Raw genomic sequence first — 18422 nt, 5'->3', positions numbered from 1 at the left:
ATCAGAGGCAAAGGGAGAAGAACAGATGAAAAAAGCGATTAGAATTCAACGTATGTGTGTGGGCTGTGTCTGACTCGCCTTTAATGCCCATATCAGAGTTATCATTCATTTTATGTGCGTATTAGTGTCCATCAAGGCAGCAGACAATTAGTAGATCCACAAAGAACAGAGAGAAAATGTATACACACACATCCAGCACACATTCGCATGGATTGTAACAGAGGTGGGCAATTATGGGAGATCTTCAGAACTTGAGCCCAAGGCTGGTATTAAAGTGCTAACACAGTCTTTTATGCATGACTAATGATGCTTTGAAAGCCGCTGCCGATTCACAATCCATATGGGCCTTTTAAACAACAAAGGCTATGGGAGGATACCGGATTCCCCCTCCCACTCATAAAAGTGTTTACTGGGAAAACAATCCAACATGCTGTTAAATAGAACCAACCAACACATGACCATTAAGGAAATTAATTGTCTTGCGAGACTGTCAGTAATATGTTTCAGAAAATATTCAACTCACTGGGACCAATCATAATGTTCCATTTGTGCTGTACGCCTATATGGCTTTCATTTTTACTTTAAAAGTATCTATGAAGTTAGCAATGCTTCACTGAAGCAAAGAACAAAGCAAATGAAATAAATCACCGCCGAGTTTTCTTCTGTGACATCTTGGGGAACATCAAACAAAAGCAAAGTGTTGAACCGCAAAGTAACTATGCTACGGTGGCAGTCAGAGGCTGTCTGCAAGCATTGCAGATCAAGGGAGAGAACTTCTGAAGACTTCAAACATCTTCAGCGTCTACCTTCTGTTGATTGGCAACACCCAGAGAAGGCACTTGACACAAGCTTGCTAACTCCTCAAACAAATGCAATGTTGCAAATTCTAATTAGCTGCCATGACCAAAAAAAAAAAAAAAAAAAAAGCCCACGCCAAAGTGCAAATGTACCTGCTGTTTCATGCATGCATGCATGGGAGGGCGCACATACAAATCTGCTCACAAGCCAATCACAGTCTGATGAGGAATACCTAATTAAAACTCCAGCCATTTCCACAATCTCTCTGATGCAGAAGCAAAGGCATAATCTGGAAATATGAAGTAGCTTGATGTCTTTTTGCTGGAACCCGTATATACATTTCCTCATCTTACTTGCTCAAGCAGCTGTTGGTTTCACTCTCGACTCATACACAATATGAGTTCTTCAAAGCAAAACACTGACGATTACTAGGGCCAAGAGGGAGACGTCATGTGGCATTTAGTTCACACTAATTGAACTGTCAGCCTGTGACGAGACCAGACATGGACATGCACAGATTCCTCACATCAATGTGGCTATGAGCCATTCATCTTAAAATATGCCTTCATTTTTTTTTCCAACTCTCATTTTCACATGTGTAAAGAACTCAGTGCTGCAGGATTAGCTCGTTAACAAATGGGTGTGAAATAAGTTGTGAGGACTCATTCTGACACTGACGGAAAAGAAGCTCAAACAAACTGGCTTGTTTCATTTTATGTTGTGCGTTCATCCACAAACTCCATTAATTGTCTGCTTCTGCTAGTATAAGCCATAAGCGGCATGCGCAAATAAGATACACGGATGCTATGTCTTTCCATTATATCTGTTTTGTTATCCTGTAACCTTATGCATGTGTTTATAGTAGCCTGGTAGACATTAAACACAATTCCCTCCCAAAGTACATTGTTCCAGTGTTCCCTCGCTACAGCGCGGTTCGCTTTACACAAACTCGCTATTACACAGATTTTTTGTGTGCAATTTTTTACAGGGTAGTGTGTTTTTTTGTTGTTTTTTTTTTTTTTACAGCGTATGAACCATTGTGTTCTGGGTCCTGATTTGCTAAGGGGGAACCCACATTGTCTTCTGCGTCCCAATTGGCTAAGGGACTGTAGAGCATCAATCAATCTCCTCCATGCCATGTGCCCTGTATGGTACAGAATGCGTTCAGCTTGCCTAATTTTCATAATTGTTCGATCGCTAGCAGTGTGGCTCTTTAGTGCTGTATGTTTTCTCCCCGACAAAACTCAGAATGTCGACTAAACGCTCTGCACCGACAAAGGCGCCATGCAGTTGCACCCAAAAGGTGCAGCTGCATGGCGCCATTACGGAATAATTACGGAATGAATTAATCTTTTGTTCGTACCATCAAGAAGGAGGAAAATAACATAAGGACGACAGCAGCAATACATTTTAACAAGGACTCAAAAAGGGCTTTAACTGTCCGCAGCAAGACCATGGAGAGGCCGCCGTGGCAGAGACCAAAGCCATCATCGAGGAAGGGGGATATAAGCCTAAACAAGTTTTTAATATGGATGAGACACGCTTATTTTGGAAACATTATTTTGGAAACATCACTGATTCAGCCCATGGACCAAGCCGTGAGCCGCACTTTTAAGGCCCTCTCGGCGCAACATATATATTTTTTCATGTCTGAGAAAAGTGTATAAAATGTGTGGTGACGGGTTTTACAGCCTTAGAACATAAAACATAATAAACAAAAAAAAAACATATCCTGGAAACAAAAAAACATATATAATAAACAGAAAAAATCATGTAAATAAAAAAACATGCACTGTAAATGAAAAAAAAACATGTAATAAATGAAAAAAAAACGTATCCTGTAAACGAAAAAATATATAATGAATGAAAAAACATATCGAAAAAAATGTAAAAAAATCAACTTCTACTACACAAATTTCACTTAACACTGGTATTTTTTGGAACCTAACCCCCACGTTAAACGAGGGAACACTTACTTATCTTATTAACTTATTAACATTTACTTATTTTTGTTCTAGACTGAAAACATTTGGGTTTGACATTAAAAGAGCGCAACATTTCAGCTTTTATTTCCAGGTATTTACATCAGGATCAGATGCACAATTTAGAAGATAGCACCTTTAGTTTGAAATCACCCTATTATTCATGTGAAAAACTGCAAAAGTAGGACTGTCAATTGATTTAAATATTTAATGACGATTAATCACACTTTGTCCATAGTTAGCTCATAATTAATCACAATTAATTGCAGATGGAAATAAGTTTTTATCTATAATAAGTAAGGATGTAAATCTCTTTGTGGTAAATGATTCGGTACGCATCTTGATACGCAGGTTAAGAAAAACAATTTATTTTAAAAACAGAACGATTCTATACAGTGTACAAACGATATGATTCGATTAGATTTAACAGCTACATTTGTTGACGTAGGCATTAATCTTACATGATAAAATAAAGAAGCCAATTCTATAAAAGTGGCATTCTTACAGTATTTTCAAATGTGTAAAAGTGCACATCATATCCCCAAGCATGCTGTAAGGCACGAGTCCCCAACCACCGGGCACAGGCACACCGTTCAGGCACAAAAAAAAAAAAAAGAAATAAAATAATGTGTAAAATAACTACATCAAATTGAATGTAAAGGGATATCCATTTTGCAAATGTGGGCCATTATTTAATTCAAAAAGTAATATACAGTTACAAATTTCACAGTTTTTGCATGTTTAATGCGAGTGGTGAGTTGTCACACTTTGTTTGACGGTCCTTGAACGCATCATCTAACTTTCTCTCACACTGCACAGATAGACTACTATACTGCATTTTCCCCCTTTTTCTTTCACCTCATATTTGGTCCCAAATACTGATGCTACTGATGCTACAGGAACGCATAAAGGTAATATTTGATGACCGTATTGAGTACTAATGTACATATTTCTGTGGTGCACCTCTGAAAAAAACTCCAGGCTTGTGCTGGTGGATGGTGGGTCTGTATTCATTTAATGCTTTTAATTTGATGTTGTTCCTGTCAAAGTTTTACACAATACATAATACATAAGATACATTCGATTGCTATGCATGTTTTGCTGATGTGTTGAAAATCTTTCTCGTTGATTAGCTAGAGCGCTGCAAAGACTCAAGATTCAAGAGTTTTATTGTCATATGCACAGTAAAACAGGCAGTTATAATATGCAATGAAATTCTTATTCTGTTCATTCTCCCAAGAAAAGAAAGAAAACACAAGAAAGAATGCTATATACATCCATTCTTGTCTTCAGTCATGGTCACATTGACACAAGACCCCAAATAGCTGTCCTCGGCTATACCTGCCGGTAACTAGCAGCTCGTACCTCAAATGTTAGCTCGCAGTTCAAAGCAAAAAAATCAGCTGGGAGATGGCTCACATCTAAAAAACACTTGTTTGATGGGACACTCGTAAACCAAGGTACCACTGTACAAATGACAATTTAAAAAATACCGGCAGTGCTCCATTGCACTCACTTCCCGCTGGCAGCCGACGTACTCTGTGTCAACTCAACTCACAGCAACAGTAGATACAAACAACTTGTTGCCAACTGCCAGGGCTTTGAAGCTAAACGTACCATTCAAAATACAATTTTCTTTGTTTATTTCTGCTCAATATTTGTTCCTGCTTGTGGCTCCACATCCACCACTGCGTTTTCCTCAAACTACGGTGTGGGCCGAGGGTCAAATAGGACGTGTGCATAATCGTGCATCAAAAAAATAGTGCCCTTAAAGAAAATTTCCATTAACACAATATTGACGCCTTAACTTTGATAGCCCTAAAAAGTATTGGAACATGTGACTGACGTGTGTTTTGTTGCCCAGGTGTGTCCTACTGCATTGCTTATTCAATCAATAAATAGCACTGAGCAATGTCTATACTCAATTTCAGATTGGGGAGGATAGGTTTTTCCTGTGCAGACTGGATTCAGAGGTCAAAACAACATGAAAAACACAGAGTTGTCTATGGGTGGAAAACTTGCAATTGTGAATCTAAAAAAAGTTGGAAAATAAATCAGAACCATTGCACAAACATCGATAGTAGCCACTACAACCATTTGGAATGTCATTAAAAAGAAATAAACAACTGGTTTCCTAAGCAATAGGAATGCTTGGATCAGGGTTTTATCCTCCCGATTCCGATCATCCATAAGTGATATCAGCTGAAAAAGTTACCAAACAGTAAAGTGTAGTGTTGCATACATATTTTATTTATATTTCTTTATTTATTCTCTACCGCTTATCCTCTTAAGTGTCACGGGTGAGCTAGAGTCAATCCCAGTTTCTGGCCTAGAGACTCAGTACACCCTGCACTGATCACTAGTCATTAGCAGTTACAAAAGTATTTTAACAAAATCTACTTTAAGTCAGTTAACTCTAACGCCTTTGAAATGAGAGCAAAATGTACCATTTATTTGGCAAAAGTCGGCAAAAAGATGCTTGTGTTGATGGAAAATAGTCCAGTTAAAATTTAATAGACTCTATTGAAGTAAAGGGACATACGGCCATAACAGTCACTAGACTGGACAGAAAATAGAAGAAAATATGGCAAGGCTGACACAGACATACAACCATCAATGTTTACACAAGACCGTTTGTAACTGAATATGGGTAAAAAGGGACATTCATTTACATCACAAGGGTGTTTTGAAGCCTGAAAATTACAAAAAAAAAAGTAAGAACGCTTGACGATATTTCAAATTAGCTCCACCTTTATGAGGAAAACTGTCTACTATGAAAACATGAAGACAAGATGACCTGCAAGTTAATTATTACTCAAGGATGTGATTCAGATACTCAATTCAAGCACCCATGAGTTGATGAAACTCAAGTCTTTGTCAACCAACAAGTCCGTGAAACTCTCATTTTGGAGAAAGGAGATTTGATTTGAAGCAAGGCCAGCGGCCTCACCTATAAAACTGTTCGTGGAAATCTGACTAAAAGTCTGCTGTACGCCAGAAACCCAAAATGTACCTCCGGACAAAAATGTTCAGACCTAAAAAAAAAGGGACATACGCACACATTGACACAATTTGTGCTAAAAAGGGACATACGCACACATTGACACAATTTGTGCTACATGTGTATGCAAATGAAAAGTTGTCAAGTCTTTACAAAATGACATCACCAATTGACACAATTTTAAATCTGTTATTGCTATTGTTTGTATGTTATACTTGCATGTTTCTGGACTGTGGCGGGAAGTTGGATTACTTAGCCGTTGGTCCATTTTTTCTCCATGCAATGTTTAATTTGAAGCTTTTGTGGTATTTTCTAAACAGTAACAATAATGTGTTTCAGAAAAATAGACTGCAGTTGAGATTATATATAAAATGTAGTATTGCAACAACAGCTGTCTGTGTTTATTATTAAGCAGCGGAGTGGAACAGCCTACCATGGTTTCATAAATGAGTGTTCTGAAAGGGGTGACAAGTCCTTCCATCGTCAGCCTTTCCACTATTAAGCTCCCATACTTCATTTTCTCTGTACTTCCTCTCATCTGAATTGCTTTTCTTGTTCCTCAGTGGCCACACATCTTTGTTACCTAAATCTAATGCCACTTTAGTGATGACTCTGTGGCAACAGCCCTTACCTAGTCCTCTCCTCTTAACTGCAATATCCCTCCTCAAAAGCCCCTTACAATAGACTTGCCCTTGCTGCTAATCAGCCTCTCTGTCTTTGTCTTACAGACTCTTTGTTTTATGGCTGTTGACCTTTAGCCTCAACTCTTGGAATTGGAATCTAGAGTCATACAGCCGTGATGAGGAGGCATGATGAGGAAAGCATGGTTGTGTGGAGTGTGACCACTCTTGTAATTCTACAGCCAAAGTGCGGTTCCCTTAAAATACCTCACAGGAATATGAATGACTGTTGAGGACATTTCCATTGTTTTTCGGTAAAGTTTCAAATATTTTACCATATACAGTTGTTGTGCACTTTTTGCTGGAGTAACCACCAGTAAATGGCAAAAATCGTAATGTTTCTACATACCGTAATTTCCGGCGTCGAAGCCACTACCTTTTTTTCATGTTTTAAACCCTGCGACTTGTTCAGTGATGCAGCTAATTTATGGCTAAAAACATCTCCCATGATGCTTAGAGTGCAGCTTCAGGAAGTAGTGATGTGGATGAGTGAAGTGGAAGCTGATATCACATTTTGAAGTCTTATGCAGCAATCTCTGACACTTGTCAAGTAAGTTTGATCAAGTGTAGAATAACCACAGCTTCTGTTTGGACGATTCGGACCGCCAACCGTCCACTAGCACCAACGGCTTTCGAAAGGCTGAACTGAATGAAAAGGAGAAACTAAATGGCTAATTTGTCTGGAGACAACGAAGAGCGACAACGAAAGAGAGAAAGAGCGAGAGAGAGAGCGAGATTCACAAAGTATATGACGAAGGAATTATGAGGCTGTTCATTTGTGATGCTTGTCAAGATGATTTCAGTGGTTTCAGTTCCCAGGAGGAGAAGATGGTGATGAATGACTTTTCTGGTAGGCTACTGTTTAACTAGCCATCACACACTAGTTTGTAAAAAAGCATTTATTTCATAGCGTAGCATCTTTCCTTGTACTAAATATCCCATGTTATGATGTGGACACCTGAATTTTGCAGCTTCACTCGATCAGAGTTTTTAAGTAGTATTGTATGTAGTATTTTAGGTAGATATGTAGTATTCCACACTGGTAATTACGTGTCAGTAATGATACGTTAATGATAGGTGAGACACACAAGCACCAGACAGAACAACATGCTTTTATTGCAGGTTTGAGTTATCTCACAACAGGCACGATGGTCCTTAACATGGGCCGCTATTGAGGCCGTAAACCACGCTAAGCTCTGAAACTCAACTCTGAACCTCGAACATCACTTCCTGTCCGCAGAGTATCGGGGTGTTGTTTCATGTGTAGATGGCTCTAATAATGTTAAGTGCCATATTTAGAAGGTAGTAAACAAGTTTTCTATGCTTTAACTACAAAAATATAAAATGTATAAATAAAGAATGCTACTTTGCAGAAATTCACTTATTGCAGTTGGCTCTACAACCAATTAATAACAATAAACAAGGGAGTATTGTATTGTAGTTTCTTTTTATGCTTAAAACATGATTTTACAAACCCAACTCAACCCAAATTCTGTTTCTTCTCATAATTCAATAAAATGATTGTGCACTTTTGCTATGGATATCCGGTGCTGGTATGGGATTTATTCTGTCCAAAAGTCTCCAAAAAAAACAAGAGTAAACCTAAAGCTTTAAACAGGCTAAAGAGCATTACACAATATGTGCATGACGCCTATATGCATATGAGACAAGTCGACTGCAAATTCCACGCAGGGGCAGATTAACTTGCTAAATCAGTTGTGATTGTCAAGATTAAAATAACGTTTTATATGTACCGCTTATAGAAAGTTACAGCTCTGTGCTCTTTCCTGGGTTTTGTGTTAATATTACATCAAAGTATGTTGTGGTGTTCTGTAACCCACCGCAATGTTCTGGATTGGCTACAGATCTGAATCTCACCACTTATTATCCTTGTTCCCCATAGAAATAGAGGCTGGGGCTCACGGGAGTTGTAGTATTTACAGCCATCTGCTCTACCCTTCTCAGCAGAAGAAATAAATAATAAATAAAACCTGTGAAGCAAAGATGAAATAAAGAAAGAATGAAAAAAACATGACCGAGCAGTGTTTTTTTTTTTTTTTTTGACAGTGTAGGAAATGTCACAGGGAAAGGGGTGCACTGATGTGGAACAGTTATGCTGAAACCATTTTACTTTGTCTTTACCATCTGGGTGCAAGAAAATCTAATGTTCATATAATCCATATTATGTTGAAAAAATTTATATATAAAAATATCTGCGCCTTCATAAAGCTTGTAAAAATATGTTTTTTTTATGTCGTGTGTCCCTAAGAGAAAGCCACACACTCCGAGCCTCACACTGCTGTAAGTGCTCAGCATGAATCTTTGTTCGTACTCTTTTCCCCTGGCTGTCTATCCATCTTTCTTTCAATGTCCAACTTCTCAGCGTTCTCACCAAAAAGGTGTCTAACGGTTGGAGAAAAACTCTGGGTGAGTCCAGTCATTATTTTGTGAAGAGGCAGGAGCGCAGTCGGAACGACGAGCCGAGAGAGCTAACAGGCTGAGGTCCTTGCGCACATGAATCATTGATCAGTGTGACAGTGAGATGACTGCCAGAGGTAATAGGACAGCAGTGCACTGAAGGGGTTTTGGACTGTACCTGCACTGTCACTTACCCCCTGAGATTGACTTGAAGGATGTGGCTGAAGAGGGACTAAGACCAACCTTAAATAGAGAGGTACTATTAATATCTTCTGTCTTAGCTGAACTACAGTAAGGAGCGATAAACAAGAGGCAACAACCAAAACAAAGTACACTGGAACTTCTTTTTTTTTTGTACATCCCGCTTTTTTTTAGGATTCTGTTTTTGCTGAAAATTATTGCCGCAAATATGTCTCTGTGTTCTTACACTGGCTCGGGTATCGTACCGCCAAGCAGTGTGCCTAACAAACTAGTCACTCGTTGGTGACTCGACCTATGTGAAAAATGGATAGTGGTCGTTCCAGACTTTGAACACTATAGACCAGGGGTCACCAACACAGTGCCCGTGTGCACCAGGTAGCCCCCCACGACCACATGAGGCGCCCGCAGGCCTGCTTTTCATTCATGTTTTCAGTTAGTAATGTGAGAACACTAGAAAGAAATGTATTCTGAAACATAAAATGTGAGTTGTGGATACCAGCATTTTGTGAATGTTTTGGTAAAACAAGCATACAGTATTTGATTTGTTTGGGGTGAAATAAGATATGAAAATCATTTCTACAAAAATGAGTAGCTCGTGGCCATTTTCATTTTCTAAAAGTAGCTCTCACAAGGAAAAATGTTGGTGACCCCTGGTATAGACAGATTCTGGCAAAGGAATCCTTTAATCACCTTTATTATGTGTGTGTGGGTGATTCATTTGTTCATAGAGCGCACGTGGAACGATGAACAACTCTGTTATCTGCCTCCTTGCTTCCCTCTTTCAAGAACTGCGGCGTGTCTCGCTGATGAGGCACTCAAGCGTACTACGTATTTCTGAGTGTTAGAGGAATTTTTGTTTTTTTTTTAATTTAGGACAGCAAAAAAAACAGAAAGAAGGTGAGAAACACCATTGAATAGGGGCGTCACAAGATCTCACAAGGTTAAAACGTGACAAGATTTCTCTTTCAGAAAAAAAAAAAAAAAGTCTATTGCCCAACAATAAGCCTAGGGCGATAATAAATTAAACCCAAAGTGAATAATTGTGAACTGGGTCATTTTGCCAGCCTCAATATATTGCCAAGTGCTTGGTGTCTGTTTTCCTCGTCCTCTGCCTCCAAACAGGCAGGAAGAGAGTTCACTCTGTGCACTGGTTTCAGCACCTTGCCTCGTTTGTTCCATAGAACAAAGGCATGGACAGAGTGAGCCCTTTTGTCAGTCATACAGTCTCTTTGGGTCGGTGGGTGAAGGCGGATCCGGTACCATACACACAGAGTGTAACGTAGTAGAAATTGTATTAATAGATTGCAATATATTGACATAGATTTTTGTAGGTTTTTTTGTGCTTTTCTTAAAAGTAATGTTAAAATCTCATCTCGTTCTCGTAGACCCAATCTCGTATATTCTCTTGTCTCGTGAACCGAGTGTCTTGTGACACCCCTACTGTTGAAGCAAAGTACGTACAGTATGTAGCAAAGTACGAAGGTAGCGTGTGCAACAATAGGAATGCAATGTACTGTAAAGGTTCCTGAGTGAACACAAGTTGCAGGAGGAACGGTTGAACAGAGACACATAACAAATACTCAGTGTGTTTAATGATGACTGGAGTTGACAATAAACTTCAAGTGAGCAAGTATACAGCTCTAACCGCCTTTCTTCAAAGTTCATTTTGTAACAGACTAGAATGAAACCGTGTCCGTGTGGATCTTCCATCCCTCCCCTTCTCCCACCGCCCATCGCTGTGTTTGCTCGTCTTCAGTGAATGTAAGAGTCATGTTAATCCACTGAATTTGGCCTTCATATGTACTTTATTTTCTGCAAACTATAATTATGCGCTATAAAATATTTTGTGTTAATATTTTTGGGTGTGTGGAATTAGGTTAATTTGATTTGCATTATTTCTTAATAATATCTAAAAAAAAAAAAAATTGGCTGACCTTTTGGAAAGGATTAATGATGAAAAAAGGTTTCCACTGTATTTGTATATAACTATATATAACTATACTATATAACTATAGTGTATCATTTGGACATTTGAGTTGAGCCTTTCAGACTGAAATGTCCTCCTTCGACTGTCACAATTAATTTGCTAATTCGTGATAAATTAAAGGTTATCCCAACCAGTTTTTGTTTTTCTTTAAACACATATTGGCAACGTGTGGAGTACCTCCCCGCATGTATGTAAACAGGTTCCAACATTTTGTACACCGTGGGGAAGTTGAGCAATTTAATTTCAGGTTGGTGAGTTTCATCAACTTGGTGTGGAGCTGTGACGTCGTGCGAGGAGCAATTCAATTTAAAAATAGCGGCTTACGTTCACACAACATATACGACACGCTCCGAAATCAACAGTGGTTATACAGTAGTGACGATAGTTTGTCTGACACCAATTTTTTTGCAGACTATGAAGAAGAAATGTCTCTGGCTGATAAAGCAACAGAAATCGGTCCTTTTTGGGGGAAATAAATCATGTATACGGACGTATCAATTTGAAGTGGAGATAGTCGATAGTCGCATGAATGCAGGCGAGGCTGACAAGCGGGACGAAAAGGGCAGGAGAAGTGACCGTCTGCAAAATACAAATTGATAGGTTCTGTATTCATTAAGGCATTTGAATTGTGTGAGGCTGTTCACAAATCATATGTATGAAGTAACTGAATGAAAATGTGCTGAGATGTTGATGTAGCCTAACCTCTACTTGTTGTATTGTGTACTCGCTCCAGCTGAGGCGGGTGAAGTGGCCGGTTTTCCTTGTCGGACGTACAAGTCATACAGCAATATTTTATGCTAGGCACAGCTGAAGGCTTCAGTCTTGCCTCTCTCTCTCTCTCTCTCGCTGCTCTTTGGCAACACTGCAAACTTCCTCAAAGCAATCATCGTCCAAATGTGCCGAGCATAACAACGACCACTTCAACGGCCCTTTCCACCCTCTCGTGTTCCTGACTAATTTTGTCCATCTCTTTGCAACATTTTCGTCTTTTGGCCAATCAAAAAGACAAACACCGTGAGCCGTGCTATTACTGCACCCTCCCTCGACACAAAGTCTTGGAATTCTCTCCAAAAACGTCCAAAAATTTGCTTAAAACTCCTGCGATCTTGACACATGATTACATAGTAACAATATGGTGACTGGTGCCCTTGCAGGATGTCTTAGTGGTATGAGGTCACAGCATGTCTTTGAAGTGTATTTATCTTGAAAATGAATTGACTTACATTTATGAATTTACATGTATTTTATGCAAAAAAAATATTGTTTTGACTTACATCTTTTGACTTGTTTTGACTTTTGACTTAAATCTATGAATTTACATGTCTTTTACGCAAAAAAAAATATTGTTTTTGCAATACCCAAATGACATAAACTACAGAGAAAGTAACAAAAGCCACCAATAAATGGTGCAACATTTACAAACCTCAGTATTGTCTTTTCCGGCCATGTTTAAATATTCCAGGATGCTATCATTTCATGCATTTTGCTCTTGGACGATGTTTCGTGACATGTCAATCATTATGGAAGTGACTACAAAGGCGTCTGGTATGATTTTGTTGTCAAATGCAACTTGGTCTGTTACTTCAATGAACCAGACTCGTTTAAGTATGGCAATTTGGGTGCATTATCAAACCTAATATTATCTTTACAAAACAGGTCACTGACAACATTTCAGTGCATTAAGGTTCACTGACAAAATGACTACTGCATATTGCACTCCACAACTGTTTTGTGGCTACCTGTACCCAAGAATTCAAAATGTGAAAAACAAGCATACACCAGTGCACCAGGACTCATAATTAGTATATTATTATAACATGTCTTCTAACATGCCATAAAACTCATTTTGTCAAGTAAACTTCATTTTCCTTATTTTTGGAAGACTAGCCTCTGACATTTGTAAAGTAAATGAAAATCATGGAAGTTAAACATAATCTGTGCAGTACTTTTAAAAATAATTTTACATCATTTGTCACTACATTTTCAGCAAAGCTAAGCATTAACTGAAATAATTATGGCATGATGCTACATATGAATATGATTTATGTTGTGGTGGCGCCTCACGTTGAAGGCTTTCATTGTTGATAATGTCTCCAAACAGCACCACACCAATGGGCTTGTCTGAAATACAGGTTATTCTTTTAACTTTACTTTTCACGCTAAGGCTGTAACGGTATGTGTATCGAGGCTTTCGGTATGCGACCTTAGCTTTAGCACAACCCTGTACAGTATTATTGGGGGCAGGAGATTATTTCATTTTATTTATTTATTTTAATTCAGTTTTGCAAGCTGAGCCATTTAAAATGTCTATTAGTTGCCAGGAGGACAAAATTGAGTGACGGACCGCGCAGCCGTGCCGGTGAATTTTGTACAGCATCTTATTCACAACATGGCAAAGGAGCCTGATGGGCTGGAAGACCTAAACGCAAACCTTCAGTCCCCAGCGTTTCCCCTAGGATTTTTTGAAGCTGTGTTGGTGGGCTGCATGCGAGGGCGGATTGCCGCCTCTGTGTCGTGCCGCTGCTGCATCTGCATTTTTTTTAAATGACAAATAGCAATTTTTTAGGACATTTATTTATTTATTAACATATTTATTAAACATTTTTCCCAAACATTTTTAATAGTAAAGTTGCTGAGAGTCTAAAATGTTGAGCCTCCTTTTGTTACCTGACCTATTTAGTCCAATAGTCCTAAGTGACCAGTACAAAAGTACAACATTTTGTACTATTTGACACAAACCTAAATTTAATTTGATGCCTGGTTTAAAGTAATATGAATGCATGGGAAATGAATTGTTCAATAATATATTATAGACCGATTTAAAAAAGTAAGTTGTGACGATGATTGATGATCGATGTATCCCATAAACGTAATAGCTCAAAAACTAGCTAGCTGGATGCCGCCAGCCAGGCATGTAAACAAAAAATGGCAGAAAGTCAAATGAGATTGAAACGTGAGCGATCACACACGCTGGCATAGATAGGCTTAGCATGTGACAAGCTGCCGTCAATTGGCTACACATTGTTCATTCTCCCGAAAATAAGAAACAAAGTGAAAGTCAACACAAGACGTGCCATGTACTTGGACACACATGAGCACGTGCCAAACAGCCGTCCGGTATGTACTCGGAAACATGTCTAACATGCTAAAGCGACACCACCCGAGTTTGAATTCATAGGCAAGGGCTACTTCTCTTCTGTCCTGTGTGTGTATGCACACTTGTGTTTAGTGTGTATGAGCATTTAGTAAAAGCATTGCATTTCAACAGTGAGGAAAAATGTACATTTAAAACAAATACCCACTTAAGTTGCCAAATATGCCGCGCCTAATAAAAAAAAAGTTGGACAAATAAAGTAGACAGTCTGAACTGCTGCTCCTACCAGACATTTGGGGAAAAAAACACTCAATCCCTCTCAGTGCGAGTACTTGCTGCTATTATTATTGTCAGACGTGCATCGCACCGGATTAGGTAGGAATGATTCTGAGCTCCATAGTGATGATTAAATTTCACACTTGTTGTGATAGAAGCAGCAGAAAATACAGACAAAAATGTCACAATGTGTAGGATTGTCTGTGAATATACTGTCATATAAAATATGTATTGCAGCCAACACAGTCATGCGGGGAGCATGCAAAGAGAAACAATTTTCATTCGTACACCAGTGAACCGTCAACAAAATTCTGTCTGACATGCAAAGACTAGCGCGGGCTTTGCCCAGCAGCAAATATTCTCACAAGCATCCGTCATTCTATTTAGTGTGTAGTTTAGCATGTACAGTAAAAGCAATTCCTCATCCAAGTGCCTGTGCATGGCTGTGTCACCCTCCAGCAGAGCCACAACTTCAGAGGGACGGCGGTGGTGGTGGTGGTGTTGGTGGAGGGAGACGTGGGGGTGGGGGGAGTGCAAGCACAGATAAAAGTCACAAGCAAGAGGGAGAGAGAAGTGACGAAGAAGGAGAGAGACAAATGGGGAAAACAAGTGTGAAGGAGAGTGAAGGGGAGTGAGGGATGGCAACTCCTGAGCCAATAAAACAAATTTCTGTCTCAGACTGACGGAGAGCCTGAGGTGTGTGTGTGTGTGTGTGTGTGTGTGTCTCTCTGTCGGAGGTCGATTCCCTCTGACAGACACGAAATGCTAAAATATTTTCCTTACTCCCCACTACCGCCCACTTGAAAGCTAATAATACAACTGTCATGACTGTTTAAGTGTGTCTGCTTACGTGTATGATTGTGCGACTGCTGACATTTGTGTGAAATTGTGTACGTACAGTACATGTGTGTGTGAGACATTGGTATACCACATTATTAAATAGGGTTGGGGATAGTTTACATAATATCCCATACCGGTGCCAAATCTGTACTTTTAAAACAGTGTGTGCGCTTAATCGGTGCCCGAACCGGTGCTTAAAAGGAGGAAGGAAAAAGAAAGGAAAACATCCAGGTTTTGTGCTTTGTGACATGCAAGTTGTCACAAAGCACAAATGCAACAGTACTTGACAAGGTATAAATAAGTCATGCGGGGGCGTGATCATTTTTGTGCCAATGCGCGCCATTTGCGGTCACGAATTGTGTGCCAAGTGTGTAATTTATGCATAAACAGAAAGCAAACAGTGCTCAAGCTAGTCTTCACGCTTTTCCGGCTTGCCATAAATAAATGACACGACAAATTGTGGGACATTGTGCAGAGGCAACAGAATAAGGATCAAAGTAAAGGTAGAGGCATGTACATCCATATGAGGAGATCCATGTAGTATTGGTAAAAAAACAAACAAAAAACAGCTGTTATTTTTTCACATTTTTCTACTGTTGTTCTTTCCTATAATTTATTTCCTATAACGCCAACTCATGTTCCGTAAGAGCCCGCCCACTCGCTCTGTTTACCACCCACTCACTGTTTTACTGATTTCTTTGCTGAAATCTGAGTCATATAATGGACAGAATTAGAATTAAATGAAGACGGGGGCCGGTGCCATGTTACAGTCCCCTCTGGCAGCCATCATCAGCCACTATTGTGAGGATAGGCAGCAATGCAATGCATGCCTACATTACATACTATACAAACATATAGACAGATGTACAGGATTACCACACAAGAAATGGCGGCTTTTTTCTTCAATTGCAGCTCTTTTGGAAATACTTTTGCCTGTGAGGATACATCCTGATGTTGGAGCACAGAGAGGACCTCATCTCTCACGATTTGTGTTTTCGTTCATCCCAAAGGTGCTTGCAAGTTCTTCCACACAAAATGTATCCAAGCATGCTGTTATGGACTTTGCTTTGTACACTGGAGCACATTTTTGCTGAAACTGGGGAATAGTTTAGGGGGAACCCCTCAAAGTTGGAAGTAGAGCATACCCCAACATGTTGTGGTAAGATTAAGATCCAGTGGGCAATAAAGGGTCAAGCCAAACTCTGGGGTGATTAATAAATAGATTAATATAACAAACCCACATTTTTTTTTCCCATATGATGGAGGCTCAGTACTCGCTTGTCCATGAGCAGGTGAACTATGTGTTATTGAGGTTTTTTTATTGCAATGTCTCTGACCTTCTGGAGACATTTTACCAAAGGTTTCTCTCACCATTCAGAGCCCTCTGACCACAGCCTTTTAAAAGCCATTTTAGCACAGGCTCCTGTGGCCGTTAGAGTAGTTTCAGCAAAGGCCAGCGGGTTTCTTAGAGCTGCATCTTTCGACCAAAATAGAAGAATGAAAACAAAGAGAAACTGGACCAATCAATAAAAACCCCAATGAGGCATGAAGCAGCTGGCTGAAAGAAGCGGTAGGTGAGGAACACATACACACACACACACAAAGCTAATACAGAAGATCTCAAACATTCACAAAGCCATGTAAACCAGACCACCATAAATTTGGTTTCACAAACCCAGTATCCTTGCATCGCTGGCATTGTTCAGAGTCTTTTTGCCTCACTAATCACCAAGTTTATAGTGCAAAGGCTCTGTACATGCTGTCAAAATATACTGTAAAAACATTATTTCCATCAGAGGAACATCATGTACTGTAGGTAACACAAAACCTGGAGAGGCGACAGTGCGCAGGGACACGGCGGGGGACAAATATAACGGCAAGCGATTCGTAAGATCCGATTTTTTTGAGGAGGCATTTTTATGATGCATATGTCTTTTAAACGCATATTGTTTTGAGAAGCCAAACTCTTTCCTTAAAAGACCCAGCAACTAATCAGAACTACATTCCTCATCACGGAAATCAGACCAGAACTGGGACCAAATGGGACCAAATGGGGTAATAAGTCACTGTTGATATAGTCCACTCCTGATCCGGATGTCACACAAGTTCATGTCAAAAAATCCCAACTATCCCTTTAATGGTAAAAAGTATTTTATTTATTATTGGTTAGATTCAGTATAACAACATTATTAAAAATAATAAATTCAGTCTTATTATAGTCTAAACTTGTTGGTCTTGCTTAAAATGCACACATTTAGTTGTATTCAATGTTAAAATATATGATATGGCTCTCACGGAAATACATTTTTTAAATATCTGGCTTTCATGGCTCTCTTAGCCAGAAATGTTCCCCACCCGTGCGCGAAATGAATACAGACCCACCCATCCACTAGTTTGTTTTTCAGAGAGGTGCACCGCACAAATATGCAGATTAGCACTCAATAAGGTCATTGAATCTTACCTTTATGCATTCCCACATAGTATCAGCATTTGGGACCAAATATGAAGTGAAAGAAAAACAGGGAAAATACAGATAGTAGTCATTCAAGGACCGTGGGACAAGTCACCGCTCACATTAAAACATACAAAAACTGTGGGATTTATAACTGCATATTATTTTTGTAATAAAATATTGGCCCGTATTTCCAAAATTGATATTGCTTTACATAAAATTTGATGTAATTATTTAGACATTATTTTCTTTTTTATTATTTTGTTCTTTTTTTTAAATCATTGCACCTGAACGTTCCCCTTGGCCCACTGGTTGGGGACCCCTGCTTTACAGCATGCTTGGGGATATGATGTGCTCTTTTACACATTTAGAAATACTGTAAGAATGCCACTTTTATAGAATTTGTTTCTTTACTTTACAATGTAAGATTAATGTCTACAACAAATGTAGCTGTAGAGTCGTATCGCACACTGTATTGAATCGTATCGAATCGTTAGTCCTACAGTATTTTAACTTGTGTATCTAGATGCGTATTGAATCGTTACATCTCTACGTGTTATCGATAAAAACTTCTTTCTATATGTGATTAATTGTGATTATGAGTTAACTATGGACAAAATGCAATTAATCGCGGTTAAGTATTTTAATCGATTGAAAGCACTACTTTAAATGTGTTTAATAAGTGTGCGAGGT

At 39.1% G+C, this 18422-nt stretch overlaps 1 protein-coding gene across 1 annotated transcript in view; it reads right to left on the bottom strand.

Annotated features, from left to right (window-relative positions):
- The window catches only part of tenm1 (teneurin transmembrane protein 1), a 272088-nt gene that overhangs the window by 142538 nt on the left and 111128 nt on the right, over positions 1–18422 (bottom strand). The gene's annotated exons all lie outside the window — the stretch shown is intronic.

The sequence above is a fragment of the Dunckerocampus dactyliophorus genome, chromosome 11 (genome assembly GCF_027744805.1).
Source record: "Dunckerocampus dactyliophorus isolate RoL2022-P2 chromosome 11, RoL_Ddac_1.1, whole genome shotgun sequence".
NCBI lineage: Eukaryota > Metazoa > Chordata > Actinopteri > Syngnathiformes > Syngnathidae > Dunckerocampus > Dunckerocampus dactyliophorus.
This window is presented reverse-complemented; position numbering and strand designations above follow the sequence as displayed.